The sequence below is a fragment of the Channa argus genome, chromosome 15 (genome assembly GCF_033026475.1).
Source record: "Channa argus isolate prfri chromosome 15, Channa argus male v1.0, whole genome shotgun sequence".
Lineage (NCBI taxonomy): Eukaryota > Metazoa > Chordata > Actinopteri > Anabantiformes > Channidae > Channa > Channa argus.
Window position 1 is genome coordinate 21,279,804 of NC_090211.1, and position 16,467 is coordinate 21,296,270.

The 16,467-nt window shown below is 41.7% G+C and overlaps 1 long non-coding RNA gene across 2 annotated transcripts; it reads right to left on the minus strand.

The window, feature by feature from the left end:
• Positions 1-2,228: 2,228 nt before the first annotated feature.
• On the minus strand, positions 2,229-11,255 carry LOC137100458 (uncharacterized). Of its 2 annotated transcripts, none has more exons than XR_010910907.1 (5): positions 11,067-11,255; positions 10,576-10,692; positions 6,442-6,615; positions 6,232-6,348; positions 2,229-4,542 (listed from the first exon to the last, which is right to left on the minus strand). It is a non-coding gene; the product is annotated as an uncharacterized lncRNA (long non-coding RNA). The 2 variants fall into 2 exon arrangements; XR_010910908.1 differs by having other exon boundaries at positions 11,052-11,255.
• Between the last annotated feature and the right edge of the window lie 5,212 nt (positions 11,256-16,467).

Genomic DNA, 16,467 nt, shown 5'->3' on the forward strand with positions numbered 1-16,467 from the left:
TTGGAAAAAAACTACCTGCACATGTGCCAATTATGGCTGTAAAATGTAGCTGTACACATAGATTTCAGTCTTATCTGTTATGTTGTGTCGCCACACACAGGCATTCCTTTCACACCACAAGCCACGTCTGCACAAAATAGATTTTTACCATGCAGCAACTCCCTGATAAATGGGAAGGGAAATGGCTTATTTCAGAAGGATCAATCTTAGCTCAATTATTATGCCAGAAAAATAAATGTTATAGTATGATACCTAATGCATGTTACGCCACCAGATCTCCGGTTTGGATTAATTGCTTGGTTGCTGGCTCTGCTATTCGGGTTTAAGAGCACTGAAATACAGTAATTAAGACTTAAGACTTAAGAAAACGTGTCTTGTATCATACACATGAGGGCAGGCAGAGTTCAAGTTACATCAGAGGAAAAGTCTGAAAGTAAAATCTTTGATTTTAATGCAACTGTATTATATCATAGCACTGTGTCACCTTCATCACACCAAAATATGTCTTTTTGTTATAGCAGACAGGATAAATTGCTCCCCTGTCTGGTTTCTAGGCACAATGAGGAGATACAGTGTTTGTCTTCAATTAGTGTGTGGCCATTGCATAATTAGTACCACCAGTACTCACGGCTGTCTTGTTTTCAGGTTGATACTTTGGGGCATGACTTAGTTTTGCTAGTGCAGGCCACATGCTGCAAGGCATGTGTGAGTGTGAGTACGTGGACAGCACTAGCAGAATTACAATGCCGTGTTGTAAACCTTTGCTATTTTACATGTAGTTATCGTGATTCCAAAACACAACAAGCCATTTAATCATGTCCTCAACATATTGTTCACACAGACACATGTGACTGCTGCTTCTCACACAATATTAAAGGAGAAGGTTCTGCTTTTTAATTTCCTTTTAAAGATAAGATTTAAATCCTGTGAGTTCAGGGTCACCACAGCGGATCATTGTCCGCATGTTGATTTGGCGGTTTTTACACCGAAAGCCCTTCCTGACACAACCATCCCCAATTTCTACTGGGCTTGGACCAGCACTGCACAGGTGGGGATGGGAAAGGGCTGTTAGAGGTTCAGTCTCTTGCCCAGAGACTCTTTGACATATAGCTGTGACCAGGGATCGAACCACTGACCCTGTGGTCCGTGGATGACTACAGCCTACAGCCGCCCCAAGATTTAAAGACGTGTGCCAGCCCATTATTACTTTATTTAATCATTCATAATAAGAAGTAACAGGTATCCCCATTACTAGTTCCATTTCATACCTCTGTGCTGCTAAGCTAATTGGTTTTTGATTTCTTTTTTCGATGAATTTTGGTGTTAACGGCTGAGAACAGTCAGCCGATCAGGAGGTGGAGGTCTCAGACACAGCAGGTGAGAAGAACAGCAGCAAAGTGACCAGATTCAAAGCAAAGAGTAGGAGGAATGGAGATGGGGAGACAAGTCAGGAGTGTGGTTGTACTGCCCTCTATTGGTAACTCCGGGGAGGAGCCAGGCAGGATGACGGGGTTGGTGGAGAGGGCAAGCTGCTGAGGAGGACTGGAGGAGACGGACGGTGGCCTGGAGGAAGGGATCGACTGAGGAGAGAGGAAGCTTAGAGGCAGGAGTGAGGGACACACTCATCCGTACTTGGTGGGGAAAAATCCACCATCCAAAAGTCCACAATACCTATCCAGGTCCGATCAGTACAGTAAAGTTCCAGAATCCTTATCCTTAAGACAGTTTCCATCAGAGAGTTGCGTATTCATACATCCAAGAGCTCAATAAACAGACATCAAACTAGAGAAGCAGACTGGAAAGTTCTCAGAGCTGCGTTAAAACAGGCAGCGGCACAGGTGAAAACAATCAAGGCTGATGAGGTGACCAAAAACAACGCCACAACAGGAAGTGGAGTAGAGGGACTACAAAATAAAAGTCAGGAAACAGGAAGTGGAGATTTTGCTAGTTTTGATCCTTCCTCCTCTTCACACTGTTCACGTGGAGACCTCGTCTTAACCTTTTTTCAGTGTAAGTGATGGTGGTCAACTCTACCGTCCTTTAACCGTTACAGCAAGTCCAGACTTAGTGTATCGCTGCATTACATCAAAGTGACCACAAGGTGGCAGCATTGTATTGTAATAGCCCAGTATTTCTTTTTTTGAAGTTTTGAAGACTGTTTAAAAGATTGTATGTACTTCAACACAAAACATATAGATGAGACAAAGTTTTATGAGACAAACAACATACAATCTTTTAAACAGTCTTCAAAAGTACACTGACTACTATTGCTGTTATAACTAGGTAAAATGCTAAGGATTAAATGTAGTCATCATTTAATAATACTTGATTTTCCATCACACACTCAAACCCAAATATCTTAATTTCCTTCAAAAATGTCCATGTTATTGTTTTATAATGTTTAAATAGTTCCTTTAAAGAGCTGGGCATTGTACTTTCTATCAAACATCAGTCAAAGATGACAAAAATGAAAAAGAAATACTGGGGACTCATCAAGTTTTAATGGATTAGATCCATGCGTTGCTGCCTGTTAGCTATTACAATGCAATGCTGCCACCTTGTGGTCACTTTGATGTAATGCAGCGATGCACCAAGTCTGGACTTACTGTAACGGTTAAAGGACGGTAGAGTTGACCACCATCACTTACACTGAAAAAATGTTAAGACGAGGTCTCCACGTGAACGTGTGAAGAGGAGGAAGGATTAAAACTAGCAAAATCTCCACTTCCTGTTTCCTGACTTTTATTTTAAAAAATAGAAATGCTGTAATTCTGTGAGACAACAAATGAACGTCAAATGCTGAAATAAAAAAAATATCCACAACTCTCATGTAATTATGAATTTGACTACACTGTATAGATCCAACATTGAGGAAGCCAGAACTGCTACTGATGGTGCAAATGAATATCTGGCAGTGCTGGGTGCGCTCAATGTGAACATACGTGATTTGGCCGGGCGAGATGTGGTGGTTGCGTTGGCTGCCAAATTTTACCTTGAAGGGAGGTTAGAAGCTGCCTTAAAACAGTAAGTTATGAAGAGCATATTGTAAGACTTATTACAGCTGTGCCACTGACTAACCATTGCTCCACACTGACTGCTTTAAACAAATGTATACAGATTCCTCCAAGGCCTCAGCTGTCTGGGACTTTTGGATGAAGTGAAGAAACACCCTCATCTGTTCAGGAGTGTCTTCACCAAAAACCTCAACCCCCTTATTGCAGCAAAAATATCTAAGCTCTTCCAACCGTCCTTTGCACAATCTGGGACCAACCTGAGGAGGACTCAGGCTAAAGCCTATGGGTTCTTTAGAGACTGGTTGCTTGATATTGAGTGTATCAAACCATAATTTTAAAAAGACAATAACTACTTTCAGTAGCTAGGTAGATATGAACTAGATATGTTGTTATGCACATACTTTATGTATTTAATTTATATCCATTATGTGCTTATAATTTAACAGGCCAACTTTGCCCCTTGGTCACATTGAACCAAGTGTTGGTGTTTAACTTTGGGTGGAAGAGGTGCCACTACTAGGTTTTGAAGAGAGACCAACCTTGGACTTTCTGTCTGAGGGATGCAACTTGCCGACTGCCAACACATGGAATGTCATTCTAGGGATCCCCACAACACCTCAAACCTATGAGGAATTTAAGGAGTGGATGGTGTCTGGAATCATCCAGGCACCTCAGTTCAGCACTGCCTAACTGACTTACTCTTTCAGTTTAGGTGTGTGATCCCTCTTAATTAAGATTAAATTTTAAATAAAACATGCAATTCACATTATCTTCTATTCTTCTTCTCTATTCAATGTAGGACTTAACAGCTTGACGAACACCTAGATGTCCTCTGGGGCGTCCACGAAGGCCAAAGTGAACTGCGAGATGTTGAAGTGGGTTTGTGGTACTTCAACTTCTTCATGCCAGTCAACATCAGGAACCACTGCTGCAGCATCACTTTGATCCGTTTCTGAAAAACCGCCATCCCTTGCATCCGCAGCAGTGTTTCTGTCAGTTCCCATGTCCTGTGTGCTGGCCATCTGTCTGTCAACCACTGATTGTCTAGATGAAATCAGTTCTTGGACTGCTGTTGATGGTTGTTGCAAAGGTGACTGGTGTCTCACAGTCCTCAGACCATGGTGGTTCCACTGCTCTGCAAACTTTTTCAAATCCTGGTTAAGGGCCCATAAGTACACGTATAGTGCAGGGCCCAAAGGTGCAAGTCATTGTCCACACTGAGCAATTCCTCAGCCTCTAAAAGATGGAAGAGGTTAAAGTACACATTTACCACGCCACAGGTCACCCCAGAGTCTCTCTATCCTCTGGTTGTGAACACTTGCTCCTCGGAAGGCACTGTGTCTTGAGCCACGTTAGACATTCATTAATAACCATAATTTATACAATTATCACTGCAACAGGGATTCCAACCCTGGTCGCTGCTGTCAAGAATCCTTCCAATACCATGGCACTACGGTTGTTGGAGGCACTCAGAAACACCACAAGCCAGCTGTATCGATCAATACTACCACGGATAACTATTCTGCACCTGAAATAAAAAATACATAAAATAACAGTCACTTGAATCGGTTACAATTGGGTCATTCACCTACTTTGTTAAATGGCATATAAAAATACTGCCTCTGAATTGGTTAGATTATACAAACCTGGTGTTCACAGTTTAAATTCTCCTGGAAAATGCAGATTTCTCCACCATGTATCCAACTAACCTTGTTTTTATTCTAACTTTCTAAACAGAATTACAGCTGCATGCAAAGAAAAGAGAGTGGAATGATAATATTTTGAAAAGAGAGAAGAAGAATTCTGCATAAAAACAATTCAGCTGTGACTATTGTTTACCTATGTCATACATACAATTGATTCTGTAAGTGTGTAAAACAACTATGCAGATTAAGATATCTGATGAGTTTAGGATTTCCGTCGATGTGCTATGATGAATTTGGTCCAGGAACCTTGTAGCATCTCCTCTCAAACCTGTAGGACATTGCACGGACGGAAGTCGCCATGTGGGTTGATCCGTCGGAAACTTTTCCTTACTCTCCTTTGTACTCAAATACCATCTGCCCGTATTCGAGCACGGACACATTCCCCTCCAAGCTGATCATTTCCTGCCACAATATCCCTGATTAGATTGTTAAGCTCTGAATCCGTCATGTCTGCAAATGCAGCAGATGGCCCGAAGTATCTGAAAATTCTTAGGAATTATACACATCTTTCCCCCCAAAACAACAGAATATAATCTTGTAAGGTTCTGTTAAGAACTAATGTAATGTGTATTTGAGTTAAAGTGTAAGGATCTAATTTTATCTTATTTTTAGTTATTATATATCATAATAATAATTCCAATTTTGTTTGCCATGTTTGAGTTTGTATTGGTGGACTGAATCTGCTTCTCTGTGCCTTAATTGCATTTGCTTGAGTTTAGGTTGTTCTGGTTCCTGATTGGGTTTTTGGCTTGTCAGGTGTCGATGTTAGGGGAAGTGAAGCGAGAGCGTGAGATTAATAAAGTGGAAGTCCGAACTGTGAAAGAAAGTTATCCGTCTCCATCTGCCTCCTCCTTTTATTGAGTGATTTAACCACCACATATAGAACACCACACTTTACAATCTCTTTGAGAGTTGTGGGGCTCACTGCAGATGACACTTCAAATATATTTAATTTTTTTTTATACGAAAGTTAGATATGACAACACAACTGCACCCAAACAGACTGTAATCCCTGTGTATCATCAACAGAGACTTACACGTCATTTGATGGTGAACAGAGTCACACCCAATATTTGAGCCATGACGCCTTAAAACTGCATGTAAAGAGAAACGAGAGCTGATGTCGAGTGATACCATACAGTGGTGGGCCACAAGCTCCAGTCCACATCAGCGAAGGCCGGTGTTGAGTTTGTGCTGAAAAAATCTCTATTTTGTATATTTTAATTCCCAATTACCTTGTATGAACGAATACGTTTATTTAAACCAATTGTAAAAACAATAAAGATTAGCTTAATCTCATAAATACCGTGACACTACAGCGTTGATAGACAATTCCATTCAAAATTATCCATATTGTCACAACACAATAAACACCAAGAAAAAGAATAAAATGCAACATAAGGCAAACACAATGTAATTTACTTTTTTAAGTAATTAGTAACTGAGAGGAAGGTTCTGTTCTTTCTAAAGGTTTAATTTGTCATCAGTTTGCACTAGTCTGTGCTAAATACCTGGTTGTTCTGATCTCCTGGATATATTCATCCACATTCTGAATTATATCTTCTAATGCTGCATCGTCGAGAATCCTACCTCTCGCCCACTCTAGACTCCGTCTCAGTGTTTCCATTCTGTAAATGACAGGACGTGGCATTCACAAAATAAAATTTGATTTAAAACTAGATTATTTTTAACCACATGTTTGAACAAAGAATTGCACTTACAAACTTGTGAAAGGAAGTTGTATGGATTTAACTGAAGGCCGGGAGACACTTAAGATGGAGCCCCACCTTAGGACTGGCAAACACCGTTTCCACCAGCTATGACGGATTTCTAGTCTCTGGCAGTCTGGAAGTAGCACACACTAAACGACTTGTCGACTGGATTTCCGACGCATTCTTGTATCAAAACAAATAAGATGTTGAATAAAGGGCGACGGCAGTTCGTCTCAATCAAAGACTTAACATCACATACCTTGTTAAAACTAACCCAATGTCTTTAATGTTGTTAGCTTTGAAGACATTTCCAATAGACTCTATGCTCATATTATTTTCCCTTTTTAACACCAGACAGAGGATCAGCACAATGGATTGAGGAAAACAACCAGGAGAATGCATTAATTGCATCAGACATCCTATCAGCAACAAGCAGGACTGAAGAATAATGTAGGCAAGAAATTACATTTAAAGTATATTACGCAATTTACAGGTTTGCTTCCTTTGCGCACTGATATACTGGCAGAGCAATCAATAAGTAATACTTCATCCATCATAATACATCATATGCATAGAGCAGATCCAAAAGCATGTTGGTCATGTAAGAATGCCGGGCAGATCCCGAAAGGAAGACATTGTTATTACCCGCCCAGGGTGAGGACATACAGGAGTCCCACCATACACTACATAAAAGTAATCTGGTCCAGGAAACCAGGAAAGGTGTATTCAAGATATAGAGGAAACCTCAGCATTACGACGGTTTATTCATTCATCTTAATATTTCAAAGTCATGGAGCACTGATGCTTTCTGTAGTGCTGAAAGGCAACTAATATATATATATATATATATATATATATATATATATATATATATATATATATATATATATATATATATATACACACACACACACACACACACACACACAATGCAACCGCAAGGGGGCACAAGCCAGTGTCTTCTTGTGCCAGTCCCAAGTCTGGATAAATGCAGAGGGTTGTGGCAGGAAGGGCATCCGACGTAAAACACATGCCAAATCAAACATGCGAATCGTGACAAAGACTTCCATACCGGATCGGTCGGGGCCCGGGTTAACAACGACCGCCACCGGTGCTGTTGACCTACAAATTCTTGACCTGGAAATTGGACTACTGTTGGTCGAAGACGAAGAAGAAGAGGAGGAAGGTGTGTTCGTAGGCAGAGAGAGAAGAGGAAAGCTAAGAATGTAGGACTGACAGTAGGGACTTTGAATGTTGGTACTATGACAGGGAAGGATAGAGAGTTGGTTGACACGATGCAGAGTAGGAAGGTGGACATACTGTGTGTCCAGGAGACCAAGTGGAAAGGTAGCAAGGCTAGAAGCTTAGGAGCAGGGTTCAAGTTGTTTTACCATGGGTCAGATAGGAAGAGAAATGGAGTAGGAGTTATATTGAAAGAGGAGTTTGTGAGGAATGTTCTAGAGGTGAGTATCAGACAGGTTGATGAGTCTGAAGCTGGAAGTTGAAGGGGTGATGTTCAATGTTGTGAGTGGTTATGCCCCACAGGTAGGATGTGAGTTAGAAGAGAAGGAGAAATTCTGGAGTGAGTTAGATGAAGTGATGCAGAGCATCCCCAGAGGTGAGAGAGTTGTCATTGGTGCAGATTTCAATGGGCATGTAGGTGAAGGGAACAGAGGTGATGAGACTGTTATGGGCAGGTTTGGTGTTCAGGACAGGAACACAGAAGGACAAATGGTGGTTGACTTTGCAAAGAGGATGGAAATGGCTGTAGTAAACACTTTCTTTCAGAAGAGGCAGGAACATAGGGTGACGTACAAGAGCGGAGGTAGAAGCACTCAGGTGGATGACATCTTGTGTAAATGCTGTAATCTCAAAGAGATCAGTGACTGTAAAGTATTGGTAGGTGAGAGTGTAGCCAGACAACACAGGATGGTGGTGTATAAAATGATGCTGGTGGTGAGGAAGATAAGGAGGACTAAGGCAGAGCAGAGGACGAAGTGGTGGAAGTTGAAAAAGGAAGAATGTCGTTTAGTTTTCAGGGAGGAGCTGAGACAGACTCTGGGTGGTTTGGAGGTGCTTCCAGATGACTGGACTACTACAGCTAATTTGATCAGGGAGACAGGTAGGAAAGTACTCGGTGTGTCATCTGGAAAGAGGAAAGCGGACAAGGAGACTTGGTGGTGGAACGAGGCAGTTCAGGAGTGTATACAGAGAAAGAGGTTAGCTAAGAAGAAGTGGGACACTGAGAGGACTGAAGAGAGTAGACAGGAGTACAGGGAGATACAGCGTAAGGTGAAGATAGAGGTGGCAAAGGCCAAACAAAGAGCATATGAGGACTTGTATGTTAGGTTGGACACTAAAGAGGGAGAGGTGGATTTGTACAGGTTGGCCAGACAAAGAGGCAGAGATGGGAAGGATGTGCAGCAGGTTAGTGTGATTAAAGATAAGGATGGAAATGTATTGACAGGTGCCAGGAGTGTGATGGGAAGATGGAAGGAGAACTTTGAAGAGTTGATGAACGAGGAAAATGAAAGGGAACGAAGAGTAGAAGAGGTGACTGTTGTGGAGCAGGAAGTAGCAAAGATTAGTAAGAGTGAAGTGAGAAGGACATTGAAGAGGATGAAGAGTGGAAAGGCAGTTGGTCCTGATGACAAGCCTGTGGAGGTATGGAAGTGTCTAGGAGAGGTGGCAGTAGAGTTTTTGACTAGTTTGTTTAACAAGATCTTGGAGAGTGAGAGGATGCTGAGGACTGGAGGAGAAGTGTACTGGTACCAATTTTTAAGAACAAGGGAGATGCGCAGAGCTGTGGAAACTACAGAGGAATAAAGCTGATGAGTCACACAATGAAGTTGTGGGAAAGAGTAGTGGAAGCTCGGCTAAGGGCAGAGGTGAGTATTTGTGAGCAGAAATATGGTTTCATGCCTAGAAAGAGTCCAACAGATGCAGTATTTGCTTTGAGGACGCTGATGGAGAAGTACAGAGAGGGTCATAGGGAGTTGCATTGTGTCTTCGTAGATTTAGAAAAAGCGTATGACAGGGTGCCGAGAGAGGAGCTGTGGTATTGTATGAGGACGTCTGGAGTGGCAGAGAAGTATGTTAGAGTGGTGCAGGACATGTATGAGAGCTGTAAGACAGTGGTGAGGTGCTGTAGGTGTGACAGAGGAGTTCAAGGTGGAGGTGGGTCTGCATCAAGGATCAGCTTTGAGCCCCTTCTTGTTTGCTCTGGTGATGGACAGACTGACAGATGAGGTTAGACAAGAATCTCCCTGGACTATGATGTTTGCAGATGACATTGTTATTTGTAGTGAGAGCAGGGAGCAGGTGGAGGAAAATCTAGAGAGGTGGAGGTCTGCTCTGGAAAACAGAGGAATGAAGCTTAGCCGCAGCAAGACAGAATACATGTGTGTGAATGAGAGGGACCCAGGTGGAACGGTGAGGTTACCGGGAGCAGAGGTGAAGAAGGTGCAGGACTTTAAGTATTTAGGGTCAACGGTTCAGAGCAACGGTGAGTGTGGAAAAGAGGTGAAGAGGCGAGTGCAGGCAGGTTGGAACGGTTGGAGAAAAGTGTCAGGTGTGTTGTGTGATAAAAGAGTATCAGCGAGAATGAAAGGAAAGGTGCTCAAGACAGTGGTGAGACCAGCGATGTTGTTCGGCTTAGAGACAGTGGCACTGAAGAAAAGACAGGAGGCAGAGCTGGAGGTAGCAGAGCTTAAGATGTTGAGGTTCTCTTTGGGAGTGACGAGGATGGACAGGATCAGGAATGAGGACATCAGAGGGACAGCTCATGTTAGATGTTTGGAGATAAAGTCAGAGAGGCCAGATTGAGGTGGTTTGGACATGTTCAGAGGAGAAACTGTGAATATATCGGTAGAAGGATGCTGAGGTTGGAGCTGCCAGGCAGGAGGTCTAGAGGAAGAGCAAAGAGGAGATTTATGGATGTAGTGAGGGAGGACATGAAGTTAGTTGGTGTGAGTGAAGAGGATGCAGAGGACAGAGTTAGATGGAGGCACATGATTCGCTGTGGCGACACCTGAAAGGGAGCAGCCGAAAGGAAAAGAAGAAAAGAAGAAGATATATATACACACACACACACACACACACACATATATATATATATATAGCATTAGCCTATAAAACACGTACTGCAGGTCAGGAATGGTTTCCATTACCCTCTGTACATTATGGAATTACTGAATTTTGTGCTCTTTACAAAGCTCTTTCTGGAGGTACAGAGGATACCTGTCGCTGAAACGTGGAGGCCTGTAACAAAAACAAAACAGATAGTTAGATATAAGAGTTAGAAAAATAGTTATGATTAGTACTTTGTGCTGAAATGTATATAGAATTTTATAAGAGGCAATTATGCAAAAAATTAAAAATATAAACACTCGAGTATTGAACAAGATGTCTGCAGCGCCTGCAGAAACCAGTAAAGAAACTAATAAAATGAAGCTAATAAAAAGTGACACATACTCGACAACTGACTGTTAGTTGATAAAGCAAAAAAAGCCTAACTGCACAATGATAAGTCAAAGTTAACGTAAGGTTGTTTTACTGTACAAGCGTTATCCTCGCTACACTTTTAAAGGGATTTAGCTTCGTAAATATTATCAACTAACGTTAAGTGACGTTACCGCTCAACTATGTTGTCACTGCCAGAATGTTCTCGTTCTCGTTCTCGTTCCGACAGCCGGTCGAAACCGGCGTGGATTTGGTCTCAGAGTGTTCAACCCACTCGCATGAAAACCCCTCCCGGCCATTTCGCAGGTGTCTGAGTTCGGAAAAGAGCGCGACATCTTATACCGCCCGCCAATGTAATTTTTTTTTTCATTTCCTCTTTTGTGGTGTACTTCCGTTTGCTGCTGAATATGACACTATGGTAAAATGAATTAACAATTCTGCTTCCTTTTTGTATCAACTATAAACCATTTTTGTAATATGCATTTGTCTTTATAATATATTTATACGGTTTGACAACATTCTGGTTTAACGTTCAAGAACTAATAACGTTTGCAGATCTTCCTGCGCTACTACTTCCGGTCTTTTACTTTGAAAAAGTTCTTCCTGGATGTGCAGTGGACGTATTGCAACACTCTGAACGCACGTAATCAACGCACGTTTAGTACAAACATAGACGTGATTTTACATGCGCTATCTCTGTCCCCATTTCCTCTTTATACGAGCAGACTGGGTTTGTATTTAAACGAGGAACTGAGAAATTCTGTTGTGATTAAAATATGTGTCCTCTTCTAAAATTCAAACCTAATACTAAGACGACTACTAATACTACTACAGGAATACTACTACTACGTCAACTAGACTCGGTACAATTTTGATGGAATATATTAACCATCAAATATGTTTAATTTTTGATGGAGGGCATTTTTGGGAAAATATTTTCCATTGCAGTTTAGTGTGAAATCTGTTACACATTTCAGCCTTTAGATGGCAGCATTGCTTTTTTATTCCCACACAATGAGTCAAAAAAACATTTTACAGTGGTTATTATTGTATTATCCTACATTATTGTTATTGCTGTTTTAAATGACAGTATCAGTATGCATTACAATGAAACGTGATTTCCCATTTATAATTTCAATGAACATCAGAAAAAAAATCTGTGCTCAGAAGATGACAATAAATGTTAAACTAGCAGCCATGAGTTGAAAGTAGTAATCTGTTCAGGAAACCAGGAAATGTGTATTCAAGATATAGAGGGAAACCTCAGCATTATGACGGTTTATTCATTCATCTGTGTATTTTTAATAATGGAGCACTGATGCTTTCTGTAGTGCTGAAAGGGAATAACAATGGCAGTTTCAGTCATCACGGGCTCCTGGGCTGAGAATTTCTTATTACAATTGATAATAGATCAGCAGGCAGGATCCAGGGGAGCAGAAATGTGTGTGTCTCCCAACTTTCTCCTCCTTAGCAACAGTTTGCAGGGATTCGTATCTCTATCACTCCAGATCAACTCATCAACACTGACCTGTTGATTACTGGAACTGGAGAACAAGCCTGCTTTGCTCCTTTTGGTGGCCTTGTTGCTCCAGTGCAACAATTTAAGCTGATGCAATGACTAACTTTACACATATGTGCAGGACACTGTCCTGAACAAATTACATGTCGTTTCTCCACTGGGGGGCGCCATGGTGGGTACTTTCATTTTTGTCATCTTATATCAGAACTTCATTAGTGTTGAGAGGGGAAGATGGCAACAGTTGATTCCTTTGGACAGGCTGCCATCTGCTGGACAGTTGGTGAATAGCAATTGAAAACTACTTCATTGTTTCATGTGCTGTCACTTCTAAATAGTTCAATATCTCAAAAACTACACAAGCTAACGTGATGAACCTTGGTGGACAGCTGCCCCGTGATGAAATGCTTCACATGTTACAGTGTTGCTGTCACGGTCTTGGTTAAGGGATGGACCCAAGAGAAGAGACAGAGCGAGGGTTTGCAAAATAAGGGGCTTTTATTGAAAGAGATGTAAATGATGAACAGGACCAGCACACGAAAGGAGTTAACTTGAAAACAAGAGGGGAACCGAATTACCAGAAATAAACACAGCTAAGGCTCAGGGGACAAGTTAGAGAAAGAACTAACAGAGGCTACTGATAAAATAAGGCACAGATAAACGTTAAGCCACTAAAGCGGGTAAACACAAGGGTAAGGCTAAGGAGACTAAGAAATATCAAAGAACAAACTACTGAACAAAGGCTAACACGTAATAATGGTTAAAGTAAAACGGAGCACAACTTAAAAACACACTGGAAGGGAACAATACCAAAGTAACAGAGTTGGGGGAGCACATACACACAAGGACTAAGGGAGGCAGTCACAAACAAACTCAACATAAAGCACTGGCAAACTGAAGAGCACACAAGCAAACCTAAACATGAAAATACCAGGAGAAAACAAGCGGAGAAAACTTGGTGGGGTTGGTGAGGATAATAACCACGATGGCAGAGACCACATTAACAATGACGAGGATCTGGCAGGGGAGTGAAGGGAAGACTGAACTTAAATAGAGGGTGGAACAGGTGCAAACAATGAGGGACAACGAGGGTAAAGCTGGGTGAACAGAACCAGGGACAGGAAGTAAGGAGAAGGGGCCACAAAATAAAAGTCCAGGGACAGGAAGCACAACAAGATCCTGACAGTTGCTTCTATTGCTCCGCTGGGCGAACTGCAAATGATTTTTATTGTTTTGTTCGAGTGGTGTCGCTTCTAAAATGTTCAGAGCTGCAGATTCGGCGATGGCTGCAGCAGCTGCAGCGGCTGGCTTTCAGTAATCACACTCATTTTCTGTAGGAAATGCCCATTCTAGTTTTCCTTATCCTTTTTATCAAACCAACGTAAGAGCTATACAAAGTAAACACAGACAAAACCATATTAGACCGTAAATATGCCGGATAGCAGGTTTACGTTAAGCTAACATTAAGACAAATTAGCAACTTAATCAACACAGACGTTTAAATGTTTTTTACTGTCTTCGTGTTTTTATTTGTTGGATGTCCTTTCAAAATAATATACTTCAGTTTTACAGGAAGTTATAAAATAAAAGCCAAAAAACAAATTAAAAAGGTTTGAACTAGGCACATGTTGCAGGTAAAAATCAACGTTAATTTAATGCAAACATTGCAAAGGCAATTAACAACATTCCCTTTATAGTAAAATATCAAGAAACAGTTGACGTGCAGCAAAATGTGCAGCTTCTTCAAACATCTTACTTGATGCAGCTCACTCTTCCACATCTTTCACCCACTGATGCATTTCACTGTGTGTTGTCTGCAGAGCTGTTCTCATGTTTTCCTTTTCCTTGTCCAATTCTACAGTCCTTTTCTTAGTCTGTAAATATATCATGCGTTTCTATTATTGTGAGAAACATAGGGCCCAGTTGGTTGAGTTTAGTCATCACTACAACAGTGTGTGACTAGAGCCCCCACCCGTCTCTCCACTCACCAACAGCAACCAACAGTAACAATAACAATAACAAGACAGTGGGAAGAGACTGTGAGTCTTTTCCATCAGTCCTTTGCACTAAATGAATGAACCCAATCATTTGGCCAAAAACCTAAGCAGGTCATGCATCTGTTGCTGAGCAGAACATTGTCCACCCTCAGGACACTGCCCCCGGCCTTTTTCTTCTTTTATGGAAACCTTTTCCCTTTCCAGCACTTTGATAAGCACCTGTGAGCATGGAGTGACTCAGTGTGGGATGGTCTGCTGTTAGACAGTAACTGACCTTGGAGCAGTTCTGCAAACACTTCAACACAAAACATATAGATGAGACAAAGTTTTATAAGACAAACAACATACAATCTTTTAAACAGTCTTCAAAAGTACACTGAATACTATTGCTGTTATAACTAGGTAAAATGCTAAGGATTAAATGTAGTCATCATTTAATAATACTTGATTTTCCATCACACACTCAAACCCAAATATCTTAATTTCCTTCAAAAATGTCCATGTTATTGTTTTATAATGTTTAAATAGTTCCATTAAAGAGCTTGTACTTTCTATCAAACATCAGTCAAAGACGACAAAAATGAAAAAGAAATACTGGGGACTCATCTAGTTTTAATGGATTAGATCCATGCGTTGCTGCCTGTTAGCTATTACAATACAATGCTGCCACCTTGTGGTCACTTTGATGTAATGCAGCGATACACTAAGTCTGGACTTGCTGTAACGGTTAAAGGACGGTAGAGTTGACCACCATCACTTACACTGAAAAAAGGTTAAGACGAGGTCTCCACGTGAACAGTGTGAAGAGGAGGAAGGATCAAAACTATCAAAATCTCCACTTCCTGTTTCCTGACGTTTATTTTGTAGTCCCTCTACTCCACTTCCTGTTGTGGCGTTGTTTTTGGTCACCTCATCAGCCTTGATTGTTTTCACCTGTGCCGCTGCCTGTTTTAACGCAGCTCTGAGAACTTTCCAGTCTGCTTCTCTAGTTTGATGTCTGTTTATTGAGCTCTTGGATACGCAACTCTCTGATGGAAACTGTCTTAAGGATAAGGATTCTGGAACTTTACTGTACTGATCGGACCTGGATAGGTATTGTGGACTTTTGGATGGTGGATTTTTCCCCACCAAGTACGGATGAGTGTGTCCCTCACTCCTGCCTCTAAGCTTCCTCTCTCCTCAGTCGATCCCTTCCTCCAGGCCACCGTCCGTCTCCTCCAGTCCTCCTCAGCAGCTTGCCCTCTCCACCAACCCCGTCATCCTGCCTGGCTCCTCCCCGGAGTTACCAATAGAGGGCAGTACAACCACACTCCTGACTTGTCTCCCCATCTCCATTCCTCCTACTCTTTGCTTTGAATCTGGTCACTTTGCTGCTGTTCTTCTCACCTGCTGTGTCTGAGACCTCCACCTCCTGATCGGCTGACTGTTCTCAGCCGTTAACACCAAAATTCATCCAAAACAGAAATCAAAAACCAATTAGCTTAGCAGCACAGAGGTATGAAATGGAACTAGTAATGGGGATACCTGTTACTTCTTATTATGAATGATTAAATAAAGTAATAATGGGCTGGCACACGTCTTTAAATCTTGGGGCGGCTGTAGGCTGTAGTCATCCACGGACCACAGGGTCAGTGGTTCGATCCCTGGTCACAGCTATATGTCAAAGAGTCTCTGGGCAAGAGACTGAACCTCTAACAGCCCTTTCCCATCCCCACCTGTGCAGTGCTGGTCCAAGCCCAGTAGAAATTGGGGATGGTTGTGTCAGGAAGGGCTTTCGGTGTAAAAACCGCCAAATCAACATGCGGACAATGATCCGCTGTGGTGACCCTGAACTCACAGGATTTAAATCTTATCTTTAAAAGGAAATTAAAAAGCAGAACCTTCTCCTTTAATATTGTGTGAGAAGCAGCAGTCACATGTGTCTGTGTGAACAATATGTTGAGGACATGATTAAATGGCTTGTTGTGTTTTGGAATCACGATAACTACATGTAAAATAGCAAAGGTTTACAACACGGCATTGTAATTCTGCTAGTGCTGTCCACGTACTCACACTCACACA